Source organism: Ranitomeya variabilis, chromosome 3 (genome assembly GCF_051348905.1).
Source record: "Ranitomeya variabilis isolate aRanVar5 chromosome 3, aRanVar5.hap1, whole genome shotgun sequence".
In the NCBI taxonomy this organism is placed as follows: domain Eukaryota; kingdom Metazoa; phylum Chordata; class Amphibia; order Anura; family Dendrobatidae; genus Ranitomeya; species Ranitomeya variabilis.
The window spans coordinates 242,662,119-242,681,935 of record NC_135234.1 but is presented as its reverse complement, the minus strand read 5'-3'; the positions used below and the strand labels follow the sequence as shown (position 1 = coordinate 242,681,935).

General features: G+C 41.5%; 1 long non-coding RNA gene and 1 other non-coding gene across 2 annotated transcripts in view; one reads left to right on the top strand and one right to left on the bottom strand.

Moving 5' to 3' along the window:
* The first annotated feature begins 3,365 nt into the window (after positions 1-3,365).
* On the top strand, positions 3,366-3,474 carry LOC143764080 (U6 spliceosomal RNA). The gene has a single exon (XR_013213054.1). It is a non-coding gene; the product is annotated as a U6 spliceosomal RNA (small nuclear RNA).
* A 420-nt stretch (positions 3,475-3,894) lies between these two features.
* Positions 3,895-19,817, bottom strand: part of LOC143818124 (uncharacterized) — a 145,624-nt gene continuing 129,701 nt past the window's right edge. The window contains exon 3 of the long non-coding RNA XR_013224329.1: positions 3,895-4,179. This is a non-coding gene — a long non-coding RNA (uncharacterized LOC143818124). The remainder of the gene's footprint in view (positions 4,180-19,817) is intronic.

The following is a 19,817-nucleotide window of genomic DNA, read 5'->3' as shown; positions in this document are numbered from 1 at the left end:
ATTGGGGCCACTTTCCTGATGTCTGTCCCTCATTTGATGTGTTTTGGCAGCATTTGGGGCCATTCTAAGGTATTGTGCATGCGTTTGTTTTTGTCTCCCATTGACTATAATGGTGTTTGCCTATGTTTGGTGAATATTCGAAGAATTAATCGGCGAATATTGCAAAATCAGCTAACTAAATCTGAATCGAATATTGAAATATTCGCTCATCTCTATTCTTTGCATTTAAAATAGTACAGTATACCTGTTTTGTTTCCTTATTAAATGGATAATTTTTGGACTCATTAAAAAAGAAAGTTATTGCTTCTTTATTTAGCAAATACAAAGCTCTTTATACTCCCAAAGGGCTCATTCTCACTTGCGAGAAATTCATCCGAGTTTCGCAGGTTAAAACCCTGCTCTGGCGCTCCAAAGCGGAGCGTGCAGCTCCATGTATTGCTGTGCGGCCACACGCTCCGCTCTGGAGTGTCGGCGCCAGAGCAGGGTTTTAACCTGCGAGACTCGGACGTATTTCTTGCAAGTGAGAACAAACCCAAAGAGGGATAATTCTTGCACCCAACCATGTGTTCTACACATATTTTTCAGGCAATTGAAGGCTTTTTAAATATGTAATTCATGCAATTTTATTCACCGCAAATTGAGTTTTTAGGAGAAATTTGGCTAAGCTGGCAATGTTGATTTTCAAAAGATCCGCTCATCTCTAATAGAAAGGCAATACTTTACTTGAATCTGAGGCTTATACCTATGCTTATGTTACTTGCTTATGCAGCTGCTTCTGTTATCATCAGTCATATTTTATCTAATTTATATGTAGCCATAATATTACTGATGACTAGCCTGGATGCCTTATATTAGGTCCCACTTTTAAATTTATTCATCAGGTATGTAACAGGTGCAGCATCAAATTATGTCAAGATTAGTGTTGAGCATTCCGATTCTGCAAGTATCGGGAATCGGCCGATACTTGCTGTATCGGAATTCCGATACCGAGATCCGATATTTTTGTGATATCGGGTATCGGTATCGAAACAACATTAATGTAAAAATGTGTAAAAGAGAGAATTAAAATAAAAAATATTGCTATACTCACCTCTCCGACGCAGCCTGCACCTTACCGAGGGAAGCGGCAGCGTTCTATGTTTAAAATTCGCGCTTTTCTTTCCTTTACGTGAGTCCCGGCTTGTGATTGGTTGCGTGCCGCCCATGTGACCGGGACGCAACCAATCACAGCAAGCCGTGACGTAATTTCAGGTCCTTCAGGATTTTAAAATTACGTTCCGGCGTTGTGATTGGTTGCGTCGCAGTCACATGGGCGACGCAACCAATCACAGCAAGCCGTGACGTAATTTCAGGTCCTTAAGGATTTTAAAATTACGTCCCGGCTTTGTGATTGGTTGCGTCGCAGTCACATGGGAGACGCAACCAATCACAAGCCGTGACGTCACGGGAGGCTGGACACGCGCGCATTTTAAAATGGGCGCGTGTCCAGCCTCCCGTGACGTCCCGGCTTGTGATTGGTTGCGCCGCGATCAACCAATCACAAGCCGGGAGGCTGGACACGCGCCCATTTTAAAATTTTAAAATGCGCGCGTGTCCAGCCTCCCGGCTTGTGATTGGTTGACCGCGGCGCAACCAATCACAAGCCGGGACGTCACGGGAGGCTGGACACGCGCCCCTTTTTAAAAAGCGCGCGTGTCCAGCCTCCCGTGACGTCACGGCTTGTGATTGGTTAATGGCGGCCATGTTGCCGGGACGCGGACCAATCACAGCAAGCCGTGACGTAATTTCGTCACGGCTTGCTGTGATTGGTCCGCGTCCCGGCAACATGGCGCCGTGACCAATCATAAGCCGGGACGTCACTGGAGGCTGGACACGCGCGCTTTTTAAAATGGGCGCGTGTCCAGCCTCCCGTGACGTCCCGGCTTGTGATTGGTTAATGGCGGCCATGTTGCCGGGACGCGGACCAATCACAGCAAGCCGTGACGTAATTTCGTCACGGCTTGCTGTGATTGGTCCGCGTCCCGGCAACATGGCCGCCCTGACCAATCACAAGCCGGGACTTCACGTAACCAAGTAAAAGCGCGAATTTTAAACAAACAACGCTGCCGGTTCCCTCGCTGAGGTCCAGGCTGCGTCGGAGAGGTGAGTATAGCGATATTTTTTATTTTAATTCTTTCTTTTACACATTTATATGGATCCCAGGGCCTGAAGGAGAGTTTCCTCTCCTTCAGACCCTGGGAACCATCAGGAATACCGTCCGATACTTGAGTCCCATTGACTTGTATTGGTATCGGGTATCGGTATCGGATTGGATCCGATACTTTGCCGGTATCGGCCGATACTTTCCGATACCGATACTTTCAAGTATCGGACGGTATCGCTCAACACTAGTCAAGATTAGACGATAATAGTTTTCGGCCTTTACCCTATATTGTAATTTTTTTTAAAGCCTAAAATGAATATATAACATATAATCTATATATATAATTGTCTAAGGGTTTTTCCGTCTGTCTGTCTGTCTGTCTGTCTGTCTGTCTGTCTTTCTGTCTGTCTGTCTGTCTGTCTGTCTGTCTGTCCTGGAAATCACTCCATATAAGGTATGGTCTACAAACAGGATACCTTATATGGAGTGGTCGGCGGTTTGTAGACCATACCTTATATGGAGTGGTCGGCGGTTTGTAGACCATACCTTATATGGAGTGGTCGGCGGTTTGTAGACCATACCTTATATGGAGTGGTTGGCGGTTTGTAGACCATACCTTATATGGAATGGTCGACGGTTTGTCGGGCGGCCTCGACCAATCAGAGATGGGCACAGCATGGCGACGATGATGTCATAATGGTTGCCATGGCGACGATGATGTCATAAAGGTTGCCTCGACCAATCAGCGACGGGCACAGTCTGCCGCGAATCACATACTACGGGGACATGCATATTCTAGAATACCCGATGCATTAGAATCGGGCCACAATCTAGTATAACATAAAAGTGCATATAAATACTTGGCTAGTCAGTCAAAGAACAATCTTATGGTGCTAAATCATTCCACACTTAAAATAGAAAAAAATGTCTATTTATTCGTGAAATGGTAAAGACAGGTTCCTTGCATAATAATAACTTTATTGTTTGTATTGAGCAATTTAGGTGGGAATAATATAAGTGACTAATACTTTGAGGCCAAGGTGATTTCTTAAAGTGTCATAATTGTAAAAATATCTAATATTATATTACTAGATATAAATGTAAAATAAGACTGTGAACAATTCAATTATATTAGCAGTTTTTAAAGCAATTCTCATAATTAAATGTGCAAGCTGCATTCGATCATAATAATCCATATTAATGATGTAGCAAAAGCATGTATGTTTTGCAAGTGTAGCACATATGCTAAAACTGGAATAATGCAGAGAAAGATTAGCATGACCTTTGCACAAGGATGACATGCATGTTTGTGTGAATGGTTCCATATTTTTCTCTAGTCTTTTTTGTTTACTTTCCCATTTTACCTATTTCCCATGTTTTTCAAGTCATTCCAGTTATCAGGATAACCTCACACCCAATTTCATTGATCATTCAATTTTCTTTTCTAATCATGTTTTGCTTTTTCTTGATTGTTAGCAGCTCATGCAGATAAATTGCAAACATCAATGATATTAATAACATAAGGAGCATGTAACAACTTTCAAACACTGAAATCCTCACTGGCACTGTTTATATGCTCCCTAACTGGAGGCCAGCTCAGTAGCCATGCAATGCCATTTTAACACCCCATTATTAAATCATTAAACAACATATTCTATATATCATTTTTTTCACAATGATAAAACAAACACCAACTTTAAATTAGTATTTATGTATAATTTATTGTACATTTTATTTTTTATGTTGTAGAAGATCTTCGATAAGGGATTAATTTGACATTCCTCATCCCTGGTAAAATGTAATTGGGAAATTTGACATTACCAAACACAAAAAGCTTAATCGAGACCTAATTTGCAGGTAAAGATTTGTATTACAATTATTTTGCAAGGGAAAATAAATACCGCAACAAGTCTCAGTCCATTCGTCTGCATAATCACTAATTGTCAGTTGTTAATGTCAAACTTAGTTGGCATTATGGAACAATAGCTGCGCTTATACCATCATAAACTTCAATCTTCAGTTGACTTCTGTACATACTGTGGCAAAAATAAACATAAAATAAGAAAATGACATGGTATTGAAATTTTTCAGGTTGAAAATATGATTCACATTTATATTTAAAGTTTGTCGGTAATACAAATCTAATAGGATGTTTTTAATATTATTGTAGTTGAAAATTTTAAAGAATAGGGTATTTATAAAAACTAGGATCTCAAGGATCAGCATCTAGAATTTTAAGTTTGGATATCGAAATCTGAGGTTTTCATGTTTAACTATTCAACACACTATGTAAAATAAATCATAGGGAGACACAAGGCTATAGCAAAGCGTAATTCTTCCACCGAGTAAAGAAAAAAAGGTCCAGTCACAGAGTTACATGATCTAAATTCTAATCAAACATAATTTAAAGCATGTTTTATTTTGGCCTCTGGAGAAATTGTCCCCCCTTTCGCTTCTCCATGGCAACCAGTGTCTCATTTCAGAGATGTCATGCCACATTATCATCAGGCCAGCTCTCACACTCTCGCCTGACAAGTTCTCTTTTTCCCTTGCGACAACCTTTCCAGGCTTATGCTGTTTATTTTCAGTGTCAGATCGAGCACCGCAGATTGAATGGAAAGCTGAACACTTGAATAAGAAGCATCACAACCTATTTGGTAATAAGAGATAATTTGTGAAGATATTTGCCTACATGTGTATCATCAATTTTCTGTATGATAAATTCCCGGCATGTCATACCAAGTATAAAACCAGATATAGCCTATCAGAAAATGTAACCTAGCATCCTATTATTTTCCTCATAAAATAAGTGGCTGGAGATTAGAGGTTTGTGGAAATGAATGCACAAATGGTACAAATGAAATTCTGCAATACAGTTCCTACTGTAAAAGAGAATATGAGCTTATTTATCACTGCAAAATATTTAAGAATTGGCAAAAATTCTATATAAGAATGACAATATCATACATGTCACTGGCTGTGAATTGTGTGACATGGTGGTTGTTACGCTGAGAATAGTCTGCAGCTTCTTGGGAGTGATCATTAGTAGTGATGAGCGAGTGTGCTCATTACTCGAGTTTTCGAGCATGCCCGGGTGTTCTCCGAGTATCTTGGGCGTGCTCGTAGAATATGTTTGTGTTCCCTGTTGTGAACCCTATTTCTGGGCTCCCTCTTGTGGTCACAAGTGGTACTGTGTGAGTGCTGTCTTTCTGCAGGTTTGTGACTGGCATCAGCTGTCTCGTAATCTGTGGGCTGGGTTTCTATTTAAGCTCACTTGGACTCTCAGTCTATGCCTGCTGTCGTTGTATTCAGTGCTATTCTGATTGCTCCTGTCTACATCCGTTATCAGTCTCTCCATGAGAAGCTAAGTTCTGTTTGCTTATTCTTGCTCATCTATGTTCAATATGTTTCCTAGAATATTATGAGTTTTGTCCAGCTTGCTAATATGTGATTTCTCTGCTTGCTGGTAGCTCTGGGGTGCTGAGTTGCTCCCCCCACATCCTGAGTTGGTGTGGGGGTTCTCGCATTCTCTGCGTGGATATTTTTGTATAGGGTTTTTTACTGACCGCACAGATCCCTTGCTATTTTCTGCTATCTAGTGTTAGCGGGCCTCATTTGCTTAACCTGTTTCATCTCTGCGTTTGTCTTTTCCTCTTAACTCACGGTTATTATTTGTGGGGGGCTGTTCTATATCTTTGGGGTTATTTCTCTGAGGCAAGTGAGGTCTTACTTTATCTCTAGGGGTAGTCAGTTTCTCAGGCCGTGAAGAGACGTCTAGGATTTCAGGAAACGTTCCACGGCTAACTTTAGTGTGTTTGGTTAGGATCAGGTTTTGCGGTCAGTCCAGTTACCACATCCCCAGAGCTTGTCCTATTATCTCTGACTTAGCTGGTTAGATTTGTGATCCTAAGCCACTGGGATCATAACAGTTCCCACAGCTGCATGATTTGAGGCTGCTAGACAGCCTTAATACATGTGGGGATTCCGTAACAAACAGGCAATCCCTGCATGTGTTCAGGTTGTCTAACAGCTGCAAATCATGCAGCTGCGTGGACACAAACATAATCTACGAGCACGCCCAAGATAATTGGAGATCACCCGAGCATGCTCAGAAAACTTGAGTGACAAGCACACTCGCTCATCACAAATCATTTGTCTACAGCTTTTTAGGAGTGGTCTCATGACTTGGAGCACACCTACTTTTGATATTTTGTTATATTTCCATTTCTAAACAGTTTAAACTAATATAAACATTATTCCAACTTAATTGTAATACAAATGACACTATGCAGTGATCCAAAAAAAAAAAATATACAGGTCCTTCTCAAAAAATTAGCATATAGTGTTAAATTTCATTATTTACCATAATGTAATGATTACAATTAAACTTTCATATATTATAGATTCATTATCCACCAACTGAAATTTGTCAGGTCTTTTATTGTTTTAATACTGATGATTTTGGCATACAACTCCTGATAACCCAAAAAACCTGTCTCAATAAATTAGCATATCAAGAAAAGGTTCTCTAAACGACCTATTACCCTAATCTTCTGAATCAACTAATTAACTCTAAACACATGCAAAAGATACCTGAGGCTTTTAAAAACTCCCTGCCTGGTTCATTACTCAAAACCCCCATCATGGGTAAGACTAGCGACCTGACAGATGTCAAGAAGGCCATCATTGACACCCTCAAGCAAGAGGGTAAGACCCAGAAAGAAATTTCTCAACAAATAGGCTGTTCCCAGAGTGCTGTATCAAGGCACCTCAATGGTAAGTCTGTTGGAAGGAAAAAATGTGGCAGAAAACGCTGTACAACGAGAAGAGGTGACCGGACCCTGAGGAAGATTGTGGAGAAGGACCGATTCCAGACCTTGGGGAACCTGAGGAAGCAGTGGACTGAGTCTGGTGTGGAAACATCCCGAGCCACCGTGCACAGGCGTGTGCAGGAAATGGGCTACAGGTGCCGCATTCCCCAGGTAAAGCCACTTTACCTAAGTGGTCCCAAGTACTTTTTTCTGATGAAAGCAAATTTTGCATGTCATTCGGAAATCAAGGTGCCAGAGTCTGGAGGAAGACTGGGGAGAAGGAAATGCCAAAATGCCTGAAGTCCAGTGTCAAGTACCCACAGTCAGTGATGGTGTGGGGTGCCATGTCAGCTGCTGGTGTTGGTCCACTGTGTTTCATCAAGGGCAGGGTCAATGCAGCTAGCTATCAGGAGATTTTGGAGCACTTCATGCTTCCATCGGCTGAAATGCTTTATGGAGATGAAGATTTCATTTTTCAGCACGACCTGGCACCTGCTCACAGTGCCAAAACCACTGGTAAATGGTTTACTGACCATGGTATTACTGTGCTCAATTGGCCTGCCAACTCTCCTGACCTGAACCCCATAGAGAATCTGTGGGATATTGTGAAGAGAAAGTTGAGAGACACAAGACCCAACACTCTGGATGAGCTTAAGGCCGCTATTGAAGCATCCTGGGCCTCCATAACATCTCAGCAGTGTCACAGGCTGATTGCCTCCATGCCACGCCGCATTGAAGCAGTCATTTCTGCCAAAGGATTCCCGACCAAGTATTGAGTGCATAACTGAACATTATTATTTGATGGTTTTTTTGTTTGTTATTAAAAAACACTTTTATTTGATTGGACGGGTGAAATATGCTAATTTATTGAGACAGGTTTTTTGGGTTATCAGGAGTTGTATGCCAAAATCATCAGTATTAAAACAATAAAAGACCTGACAAATTTCAGTTGGTGGATAATGAATCTATAATATATGAAAGTTTAATTGTAATCAGTACATTATGGTAAATAATGAAATTTAACACTATATGCTAATTTTTTGAGAAGGACCTGTAATGCAAATTATTCTATTATTTGAGCTTCAACTAACATTCGTAGAGTAGCCGAGCCACTCTGTGCCATGAAAATAGCTTAGCACACTCTTGATATTCCCCCAAACAACTTAGCGTGATAGTCAACAATTTTGAAGAAGATCAAATGTAATTTGTGTACTTTTCAGTATATTTTCATGGACTCTCTAGTCTAACTTAGATAATTGAAAAGCCAGATTTTATTAAAGTGGGCCCCAAATAATTTCTGTAATGTAGAAGAAGAAAGCCACATAGTATTCATCGATCTCCTGGTCTCTGTGCTTTGGCAGCAGTAGTGAATTGAACTGTCAACGTGGCAACACTGCTACGGCCAAAACAATTCAACTGGAGCAGTGGCGGGTAGACTTTGCTGGAGAGTGGAAGGGAGGGTACTATCAAACTTTGTAATTTTACATTACAGGAACAGTTTCTGGTGTATTTTTTTAAAAATGGAACACTCCTTTAACCTGCTGTCAGTTAACTTTTTAAATAATTTTATGACTCTTTATTTGATAATGTACATGCTTTGAATAATTGGCTACTAATTACCGTATTTTCCGGCGTATAAGACGACTGGGCGTATAAGACGACCCCCCAACTTTACCAGTTAAAAAATAAAATCTTCTTAAAAGTCGGGGGTCTTCTTATACACCGTATGTCGTCTTATAGGGCCGGTGAATATGTGCCTTTTTTTGGGGGGGGAGTGATCCTGATGACGACGAGGGGGCGTCTCACAGGAAAGTGAGTATCCCCCATTACCTTATCATAGCGCTGCAGCGTGGGGTCTCTGTGCTGGGAGCGGCGGCTGCTGTGCTGTGGTGCGGCGGCTCCTCTTCTGCAGTGTGGGGCCTCTGTGCTGTGGGGTGGCGGCGGCGGCGTATCTTTATGCAGTCGGGGCTCCTCCGGCATCTCATTAAAGCCTGGAGGCCCCGCCGGCAACTCCATCGGTACAATGCGGTGGCCTCCGGGAAAATGGCCGCTGCTCAGATTCAGATCTCGTCCCGAGATCTCGGAAGACGAGATCTGAATCTGAGCAGCGGCCATTTTCCCGGAGGCAGCTCAATAGGTGCGATGCGGTGGCCTCCGGGAAAATGGCCGCTGGGGGCTGCGCATGCTCAGATTCAGATCTCGTCCCGAAATCTCGGGACACGAGATCTGAATCTAAGCAGCGGCCATTTTCCCGGAGGCCACCGCATTACACCGATGGAGTTGCCGGCGGGGCTTCCATTCTTTGAGATGCCGGAGGAGCCCCGACTGCATGAAGATACGCCGCCGCCACCGCCCCACAGCACCAGAGGCCCCACACTGCAGAAGAGGAGCCGCCGCACCACAGCACAGCAGCCGCCGCTCCCAGCACAGAGACCCCACGCTGCAGCGCTATGATAAGGTAATGGGGGATACTCACTTTACTGTGAGACGCCCCCTCATCATCATCAGGACCACTCCCCACCCACCATATACACCCGGCGTACAAGGCGATTCCCGGCGTACAAGACGACCCCCGACTTTTAAGAAGATTTTCAGGGGTTAAAAAGTCGTCTTGTACGCCGGAAAATACGGTACTGTTTATTCATAATTGCAATTGGTAATTTTATTTCTTGCCTGTGAGTCCCTGTTCATCTGATTACTTCCACCTATGTAACTTTGTATTTTACCATTTCTCTTTTTTGTCTATTTGAGTTACAATAAACTAATTTCTTTTTATTAGTGATTTGAGTCTTATATTTAATTTGTGTCCTACACCAATAAAAAAAAGTCTTCCTTGACTTTAATTTGTTTGAAACCACACTAATTATGGAAATACATATGCAGTTTGTGTTGCCGGTTTCGGGCCAAAGCCAGAAATGTATTCAACAGGAATTGGAAATACTACTTTTCACTTAGCATAAAAATCTACACCAAAAGCTGGACTTCAACTGTATAAAAAATGACATATGTGTTTCCAACCTAACGCCAAATTATGTTGTGTCTTCAGTTTTTGTGAGCTTATGAAGACATCTGCTCATAGACTGTTCATATAGACAAATATGGATAAAGTTCAAAAATGATACAGCATCTAAGGTAATAATTTAATATTAACATAATCTATCAACCCCATCCAGGACAGATTGTAAGTATACCATCAGGCTACTGTAAATCATCCTCTACCTGTTTGAATCGTGGGATATATTTAGCATTGAAACTAGTGCTAGCCACAGGGTAATATTAAGTATAGAAAAACAAAAAGAAAACTGAGATACAAAAGGTATCTCAAAAGGTATAAATATATTTTATTGAAATATATTAAAATACAAAGGTTAGCATGTAATGCAAAGTCTTTATGAAAAAGAGGTGGGGACAAGCCAACATCAAGAGCAAAATAGTTTACCATGAGACAAAACTACATCGACTGATGACATTATGCACATACATATACCCATAATAAATTAAGTCAAAAGTCATAATAGAAGCATAGCAGAAAGAATAAAACATTAATAAAATGCAATTTATGCAAACATATATGTGTATAAGTATCCACTAAGTATTAAAATATGGATATAGTATCCAGGAAAAAGGGAGTGGAGCATACAGTATACTAATGTAAACAGTCCATAGGGTATAAGTAGAAAGCGTTCATTATACAGTGCGGGAAATAAGTATTTGATCCCTTGCTGAATTTGTAAGTTTGCCCACTGACAAAGACATGAACAGTCTATAATTTTAAGGGTAGGTTAATTTTAACATTGAGAGACAGAATATGAAAAATAAAATCCAGAAAATCACATTGTATAAATTATATAAATGTATTTGTATTTTGCAGTGAGAAATAAGTATTTGATCCATCTGGCAAAAAAGACCTTGGTAGCAAATCCAACCCCTCACATATGAAATTAATAAATTCACGACTTTTACTAGTACTGCACAAAATCCTCTCAACGGCCTCCACTCCTGCCTTCTGAGGGATTCTCGTATATAAGCTTTCTACATCTATTGAAGCTAAAGAGTAATTCTCCTGCCATTCAAAACCTTGAATACTCAGAAGGAAGGAATTGTTGTCCTTCAAATATGCAGGGATGTCTTTAAGCAGCGGGCGCAATAACGAATCAATGTACTTGGACAGGGGCTCAGTGAGTGACCGTATCCCAGCCACGATAGGTCGCCCAGGAGGACATTGAACGGACTTGTGCACTTTAGGAATATGATACCAGTGGGGTCTGGTGGGGAACTCCGGCAGCAATTTCTCCGCCTTTCTCTGTGTAATAATACCGAGTTCCACATATTTCCTCAAATAGGACCTCAATTCTGTTTTATACTTCTGTATTGGGCTCCCTGATAGTCGCCTATATACCACACTATCTGACAGCTGCCTCTCTGCCTCGGCGATATAGTGAGATCTGGGAAGTAACACCATCTTACCCCCTGTGTCAGCCGCCCGCACTACTGTGTCTTCCCAAGAACATATCTCTCGTAGGGCCTTAATTTCCTCAACTGCCAAATTGCTAGGGGGTTTCTGATATATTAATGCCTCAATATCTTTGATGACCTGTGCCTCGAATAAATCCACTAGGTTACCAGGGGAAGTGACCGGCATAAACCTCGAGGGAACTCCTCCCCTGAAGGCAGTAATCCTGTCTCCATCTGTGTCAGCCAACACACTCGGCTCCTCATTTATGCCCAACAATAATTTTGCCTCCTCCCCCATATCGGCTAGAGCCCCTGTTCCTGCCATGAACCCCAATGGGCCAATCGAGCACGGACTCTCTCCCTCTGGGACAATGCTGGCTGAAGCTTTATTATTAAATGCTTTAAACAAGTGAATTTTACTAATGGATTTGAACAAGTCTATCTTAAAATCAGTCATATCAAACTCCTGCGGCATACAAAACCCCAAACCTTTAGATAACAACGACAAATGGGCTGGAGTCAAAACATGATCTGTCAAATTAATCACTGCGTCTTCAACCGGAGCATTTAGTATCGTCGACTCCAGGCTACATGCTTCCGTTTGCGCTGCTTTCCTGTCCTGATTCTTCCTTCTCCCCCTCCGGGTCTTTCTCCTAAAGGGGTCGACACCCCTGGGATCTCAGTCTCTGTTACTGGTAACAACTCCAACGAACCGGTCGAATTAACCACCCCATCACTCAAGCTGGATTCAGATTCAGTGGTCAAATAATCTCCTTTGCGGTATTTATGTTTATTTCCGTTCCTTTTCCTCCAATTACCGATGTTCCTGTCTCTACTGACATTTTCTTTAGTACTATTCCAAGTGAAAATACGGCCTGTGTCAAAGTCCATTTTATCACAAACAAATTTGTCTCTTTTCCTTTGTTTGACATTTACTTGGATGGGCGTGAGTCTGCTGTCCAGTTTTTTATTGAAAGCAGACCATTGACTATCAGATAGCCTGGATTTAAGTTCCGTTTGTGTTTTAATCAGTTCACCATTTAATGCATCATAACTCTGCAAATTAGTTCTCAACACCAACGCTAATAAATCTTGAGAGCACTTCAGCATAATGCTCTCCCACTCCTTTCTGAACGTGACATTATCGTTATGCTGTGATATCTGTTTCCAGATCCTTAGTCCTCGTCCTCGAGAATCCCTCAGAAGGCAGGAGCGGAGGCCATTGAGCGGATTTTGTGCACTACTAGTAAAAGTCGTGAATTTATTAATTTCATATGTGAGGGGTTGGATTTTATCCTGACTCACAATGCTTTCATGTTCTTGGATGAATGGTACGTGCAAGAAGTGGGGACTGCGATGGGGACTCCGGCAGCGTGTACTTTCGCCAATCTATTTTGGGTCTCTTTGAGGAGAAATACGTCTATTCAAACAGGAATAATTTTCTGCGGCATATTAAATTTTATCAAAGATATATCGACGATATAGTGTTGGTCTGGGACGACACAGAGGAGGTTTTCAATAATTTTGTGACACAACTGAATAGGGGCAATAGTATGAACATGGCCTTCACATCGGTGTTTGGTGGTCAGCGGTTAGAATTCCTGGACGTTTTGGTAGAGATCAAGGAAGGAAAGGTCTGTACATCACTGTATCTGAGTGATGTAATCTGAGCTGCTGTTAACCTGCGATTTCTGAGGCTGGTGACTCGGATAAACTTATCCTCAGAAGAAGAGGTGACTCTTGGTCTTCCTTTCCTGGGGCGGTCCTCATGTGAGCCAGTTTCTTTGTAGCGCTTGATGGTTTTTGCCACTGCACTTGGGGACACTTTCAAAGTGTTCCCAATTTTTCGGACTGACTGACCTTCATTTCTTAAAGTAATGATGGTCACTCGTTTTTCTTAGCCGCTTTTTTCTTGCCATAGTACAAATTCTAACAGTCTATTCAGTAGGACTATCAGCTGTGTATCCACCAGACTTCTGCACAACACAACTGATGTCCCAACCCCATTTATAAGGCAAGAAATCCCACTTATTAAACCTGGCAGGGCCACCTGTGAATTGAAAACCATTCCCGGTGACTACCTCTTGAAGCTCATCAAGAGAATGCCAAGAGTGTGCAAAGCAGTCATCAAAGCAAAAGGTGGCTACTTTGAAGAACCTAGAATATAAGACATAATTTCAGTTGTTTCACACTTTTTTGTTAAGTATATAATTTCACATGTGTTATTTCGTAGTTTTGATGCCTTCAGTGTGAATGTACAATTTTCATACTGATGTATTCATCCATTTCTTACTGATGAATACCTAATCAGAGCACATTATGAAGACACCCCCAACAGGCTCGCATCGAAGCACGAGCATATCATTAACTCAAAACTGAAAATAGGAATTAAACAACATCCACAAGACAGATTTCACCAACCCAGGTATAATTTTAATCAGCATAATGACACCGACCTGACACTGTCTGTAGGTTACTGTGCACAATCCTGCTGACAGTTTTCCTTTAAGTTGGAAGTGGAAAAACACATCAGGTGCATCTCTATGTATTAAAAAGCTTGTGCAGACCCAAATCTGCGCAGAAGTTGATTAGAAGGTTTAAAAGTGATCATAGTATTTGGTAAAGGTTCTGTTTGCATCCCCATTTATTTGCAAAATAAAATAAATAATCCAAGATATTCGAGACCTATAAGCATGACCTTTTGAGATGAAGCCACATTTGATCTATAAAACTGAAATGAGATTAACCAATATTTTAGAATGTATAAATACGGCTTACTAGGCATGAGGGAGCGCTAAAATTCTCAGATACTCATTACTTGAACCGAGCAATTTCTAATGCTCAGATGCTCGTTTCAAGTAACGACTATAATGGGAGTCAATAGGAAATCCGAGCATTTTTATGGCAGATCCTACAAGGAGTTCTGGGGAAAAGGGGCAGTGAAAATGTTGAAATGAATGGAAAAAGTGCTGAATGGAAGAAGAACAGCATGGGGGAGACCCCTGGAAGCATCTCTGTCTCACAGATCCCTGTGAGAACAATGGTGTCACACTTTTATTCCACTTTAAGGAATGACAATAAAACATTCAAAATCGATGAGAAAATGGAGTTTACAGGAAAAACAAAATGTTAATAAACATTTTCTCCTATATTTGACTTGTATGTAAGGCAAAATTTAAAAAAGGATTTAAAAAAAAAATAGAAATTTTACATATTGTATTAGACATAAAAGAGAGCCTCATACAGATTATGTTCAAATTTTCATGTAGTGATACTCCTAGACTCATAAAGGTTATGCACTAAGTGCAAAGGCTGTCAAAAATTAGAAGCAGGATAATCCATGCACTTTTCAGGGCACCAACTGTAGTGTCTCATTCATATATTGTGAACATAGTGTCTCATTCATATATTGTGAACAAAGTGTAGTTGTGGTACTCCCACACTCATAAAAGCTCTGAAGACATGCAAAGCCTGTTAAAAATTGCATGCAAGGTCATTCATATACTCTTCAGGGCATCAATTGTAGGGTCTCATTTAAATAATGTTAAAGTGTAATTGTGTTACTCCCAAACTCATAAAAGCTCTGCACCCAGTGCAAAGCCTGCAAAAGATTACATGCCTGGTCATACATAAACCCTTGAAGGCACCAACTAAAGTATCTCATTCAAATATGAACAAAGTATAGTTGTGGTACTCCCACACTTATAATGACCCGGCACACTTTGCTAAACCAGAAAACAATTATAAGGTGGGTCATCCATACACCCTTGAATGCACCAACTGGAGTGCCCCATTAAAAAAATTGAGAAAGTGTAGTTGTAGCACTTTTACACTCATAAAACCATGAAAAAATTGTAAGAAGGGTCATCCATAGACCTTTGAAGGCAACAACTGAAGGGGCTCATTCAAATATTTTAAAAGTGTAGATGATGTACTCCTACAATCATAACAACATTGCACAAAGTGCAAAGCTAGGAAAAAATGATAAGTAGGGTCATCCAGTCATCCATAGATCCTTGAAGGCAACAACTGACCTCATTTAAATATTTTAACAGTGTAGTTGATGTTCTCCTACACTCATAAAGGATTTGTACAAAGTGCAAACCCAGGAAAAAATTATAGGAAAAGTCATCCAGCTATCCAAAGACCATTGAAGGCAACTACTGGGCGGCGTCATTAAAATATTTTGAAAGTGTAGTCGATGTACTCCTACACTCATAAAACCATTGCACAAAGTGCAAAGCCAAGAAAAAATGATAAGTAGGGTCATCCATAGATCCTTGAAGGCAACAACTGACCTAATTTAAATATTTTAACAGTGTAGTTGATGTTCTCCTACACTCATAAAGGATTTGTACAAAGTGCAAAACCAGGAAAAAATTATAAGAAAAGTCATCCAGTTATCCAAAGACCATTGAAGTCAACTACTGGACGGCTTCATTAAAATATTTTGAAAGTGTAGTTGATGTACTCCTACACTCATAAAAGCATTACAAAAAGTGCAAATCCAAGGAAAAATGATAAGCATGGTCATCCAGTCATCCATAGATCCTTGAAGGCAACAACTGACCTCATGCAAATATTTTGAAAGTGTACCGCCACATAAATATTGAAGATTAAAAAAACATTTTATATGCAGCTGTCATTTGGTTGTGTGGAAAAGTCGGGCCTAATTGAGGTCTTGTTTATTTTTTTATCATAGTGAGCCTGTCAGCATTCTCAGTTGACAGCCGAAAGCACATGTCTGTTTTTGACCACCCCGATAACACTAAAAACTTGCTCAGACAATAAGCTATCAGCAGTGCAGCACAACACCTCCATGGTACAGTATAGAGGGACAGCTCATGCAAGGTGTCCAGCTTTAAGACCCAAAAGCTGAAAGTCACAGAGGGATTAGGGAGTACGTTTTATTGGACAGTTATTGCTTGACCATTTAAAATTTTTTTCCCTCCTTGTCAAAAATACCTGGTTATTAGGCCCTGGTCACTGAATTTGAAATTGGCTCATGCCTCGGTACCTCTGCTGTACCTGGTGTGTGTCGCCCTCGCTTCTCCTTCTTGGTTGGGCATGGAAGCTTTCTCCCTGCCACTAGCATTGTCTGATGGCAATTATTTCAACCTATTTTCCACAAAGGCCTTCTGGTATTGCACCATCTTATTAGACCTCTCCGCCTTAGGAAGAAGAAATGCAAGGTTCTCCTTGTAGCATGGGTTTAGCAAGGTGATTAACCAGTACTTTTTTTGGCCAAGATTAAAGTAATGTGAGGGTCACGGTAAAGGCAGTGCTACATAAGGTCATCCATTTGTGCCAAGCTTCCTACAGTCCACACTTACCTTTCTCCACCATGATGATTACTCTCCATCTCCTCCTCCATCTGTCAGGACTCTGAACATTTTTATTACCTTTTGTGCATTACTGCCCTTTTCCAAGATGGCGTCTTTGGTCTCATGTAGACTGTGTCTTCCTGCTATAAAACTCCACCCCAGCCTTCAGTCTGTGCTAGAGTATTCTGCCTTGCATCCAGCTCCTGACTCTGGTGACTCCCTGGCTATATACCTGCTCCTGTGAACCTGTGTGGTTATCCTGCTACTCTGCTCTGAGTTCCTGCTGCATACACCAGTTTCCAGTAATCCTCCTTCATCTGCTGATCGTATTTACTTCCATCTGCATTTGCTGGACATGTAAGCTGTTGCTGCTCTGCTTAAACCTGAGATTATCACCCAGGCCTTCCTGGTTGAGATAAGACATTGCTTGAACTGCCTTATAAGCATATCTATCTGTGTTTGGACTAAAACAAGGACTTATTCGTGTCAAGTATCCTTAAGAATAACTGTGCTTCATAGACTTTCTGCGTGATTGCATTTTCCTCTGAAGTTCCCTATAGACTGCTAAGCTGCGTTTAATATTTACACCAAGTGTTGTGGACTTGAGTTTCTCTCTGCACCTGTTTGAATCACCATGTGATAATATAGACTTTACCACTTATAAAACTGTGTCCTGTAGTTGTCTTGTTCCACGCAAATAGTCTCCTGAGTTATCCCCTATAATTATTACAGGATACTCTAGCCAGTAAAGAGGAGACTGCTGGAACAATGACTGCAGAAAGCAGATTAGAGCAGGTGTTGTCCATAATTAGATCACTGCAGAAAGATGTGGAAAGTCTGCAAAAGAAGTTTGGAAGCATTGAACACAATCAACAAGTGTTTGAACAAACTTTGCAGGACTTAAGCACCCGCATGGCAGCCCAGGAAAACAAACTTGCTGGCATAGAGTCCCAGTATGGACGGGCTTTTCAGGACATAAGCACGCAAATAGCTGCACAAGCGACTTTACCCTCTGGGCAACCGCCACCAGCTAGCCCACCTATGTTGCCCCATTCAGATTTAATGGTGATCGCGACAAATTTATGCTATATCAATGTATGCTATATTTTGATGTGCATGCTGACTGTTTTCCTACTGATAGATCCAAAGTTTTGTGTGTAATAATGCTGCTGACCTCATGAGCACTCGCCTGGGCGAATCCGATGATTGAGTCTCGTGACCCACGGTTAAATAACTTGGATGATTTCTTGGCCGCTATGGCATTAATGTTTGATGATCCTAATCGCCGTGCAACCGCTGAATCTGCTTTATTGTCTTTACGCCAGGCTAAACGTTCTGTTATTGAGTATGCTCCTGAATTCAGGAGATTAGCGGTAGATACTAATTGGGACAGTTATGCACAATTGCCTATTTTTAAAAGGGGTCTGTCTAGTATTGTAAAAGATGAACTAGCTCGCTCTGAGTCACCACAAGAGCTAGAGACATTTATACAGCATTGTGTGCGTATAGACATTCGCCTTACTGAGATAATTCCTGGGTTGTTGCCTCTGATGTCCATGCTGCCGATTTGGTTCGTGCCTTTCATTTGGCTCGTCCTGATCGGCCTGGGGTCTCTGGTGAGGGTTCGGTGACCCCTCCTCAAGAGGGGTGTACTGTTGTGAATTCCGTTCTCGGGCTCCCTCCTGTGGTCGTGAATGGTACTTTGTTGAGTTCTGTTCGTGGGCTCCCTCTGGTGGCTTTGAGTGATACTGCTGGTCTTTAGCTGGGCTCCAGCTGCCTCGTTTTCTGCTGTGCTGCTGCCTATTTAACTCCACCTAGATCTTTACTTGTTGCCAGCTGTCGTTGTATTCAGTATTGGTTCAGATCTCTCTGGGACTTCTCGTGTGACCTGTCTCCTCTTGGAGAAGCTAAGTTCATGCTAGTTCATTTTTGCTCACTGCTTTTGGAAAATGTTTCTCAGTATATGTTAAGTTCAGTCCAGCTTGCTTATATGCTATTTTCTTGCTAGCTGGAAGCTCTGGGGAGCAGAGTTGCTCCCTCACATCGTGAGTCGGTGTGAGGGTCTTTAGTATTCTCTGCGTGGATATTTTTGTAGTATTTTATACTGACCGCACAGTTCCCTTGCTATCTTCTTACTATTTAGTACTAGTGGGCCTCCTATGCTAAAACCTGTTTTCATTCCTATGTTTGTATTTTCCTCTGAACTCACCGTCATTATTTGTGGGGGCTGACTTTACTTTTGGGGAAATTTCTCTGAGGCAAGTGAGGCTTTTGTTTCTCTCTCTAGGGGTAGCTAGTTCTCAGGCTGTGAAGAGGCGTCTAGGGAGAGTTAGGTACGCTCCACGGCTGCCTACAGTGTGTGTGATAGGATCAGGGTTGTGGTCAGTAAAGTTTCCACGTCCCCAGAGCTTGTCCTATATTTCTGGTTTACCTATCAGGTCATCTCAAGTGTTCCTAACCACTAGGTCCATAACAGTACAGCTGGCCCATAAAGTGTTAATGCCTCACAAAAGAGGGATAAGAGAAGTTCTGAGCTCATTTTTTTTTTCTCTGCAGTGTGTTTTGCTTCTCTCCTCCCCTTAATCTCTGGGTGGTTCAGGACTCAGCTGCAGATATGAACATTCAAGATCTGTCCTCTAGTTTGGATCATCTCACTGCAAGGGTACAAAGCATTCAGGATTATGTAGTTCAGAATCCTATATTAGAGCCTAGAATACCAATTCCTGATTTATTTTCTGGAGATAGATCTAAGTTTCTGAATTTTAAAAACAATTGCAAATTGTTTCTTGCTCTGAAACCCCGCTCTTCTGGTGACCCTACTCAGCAAGTTAAAATTATTATTTCCTTGTTATGTGGCGACCATCAGGATTGGGCATTTTCCCTGGCGCCAGGAGATCCTGCATTGCTAAATGTAGATCCGTTTTTTTCTGGCGCTCGGATTGCTTTATGAGGAGCCTAATTCAGTCGACCAGGCAGAAAAGACCTTGCTGGCTCTGTCTCAGGGTCAGGATGAAGCGGAGGTTTACTGCCAGAGGTTTAGGAAGTGGTCTGTGCTCACTCAATGGAATGAGTGTGCCCTGGCAG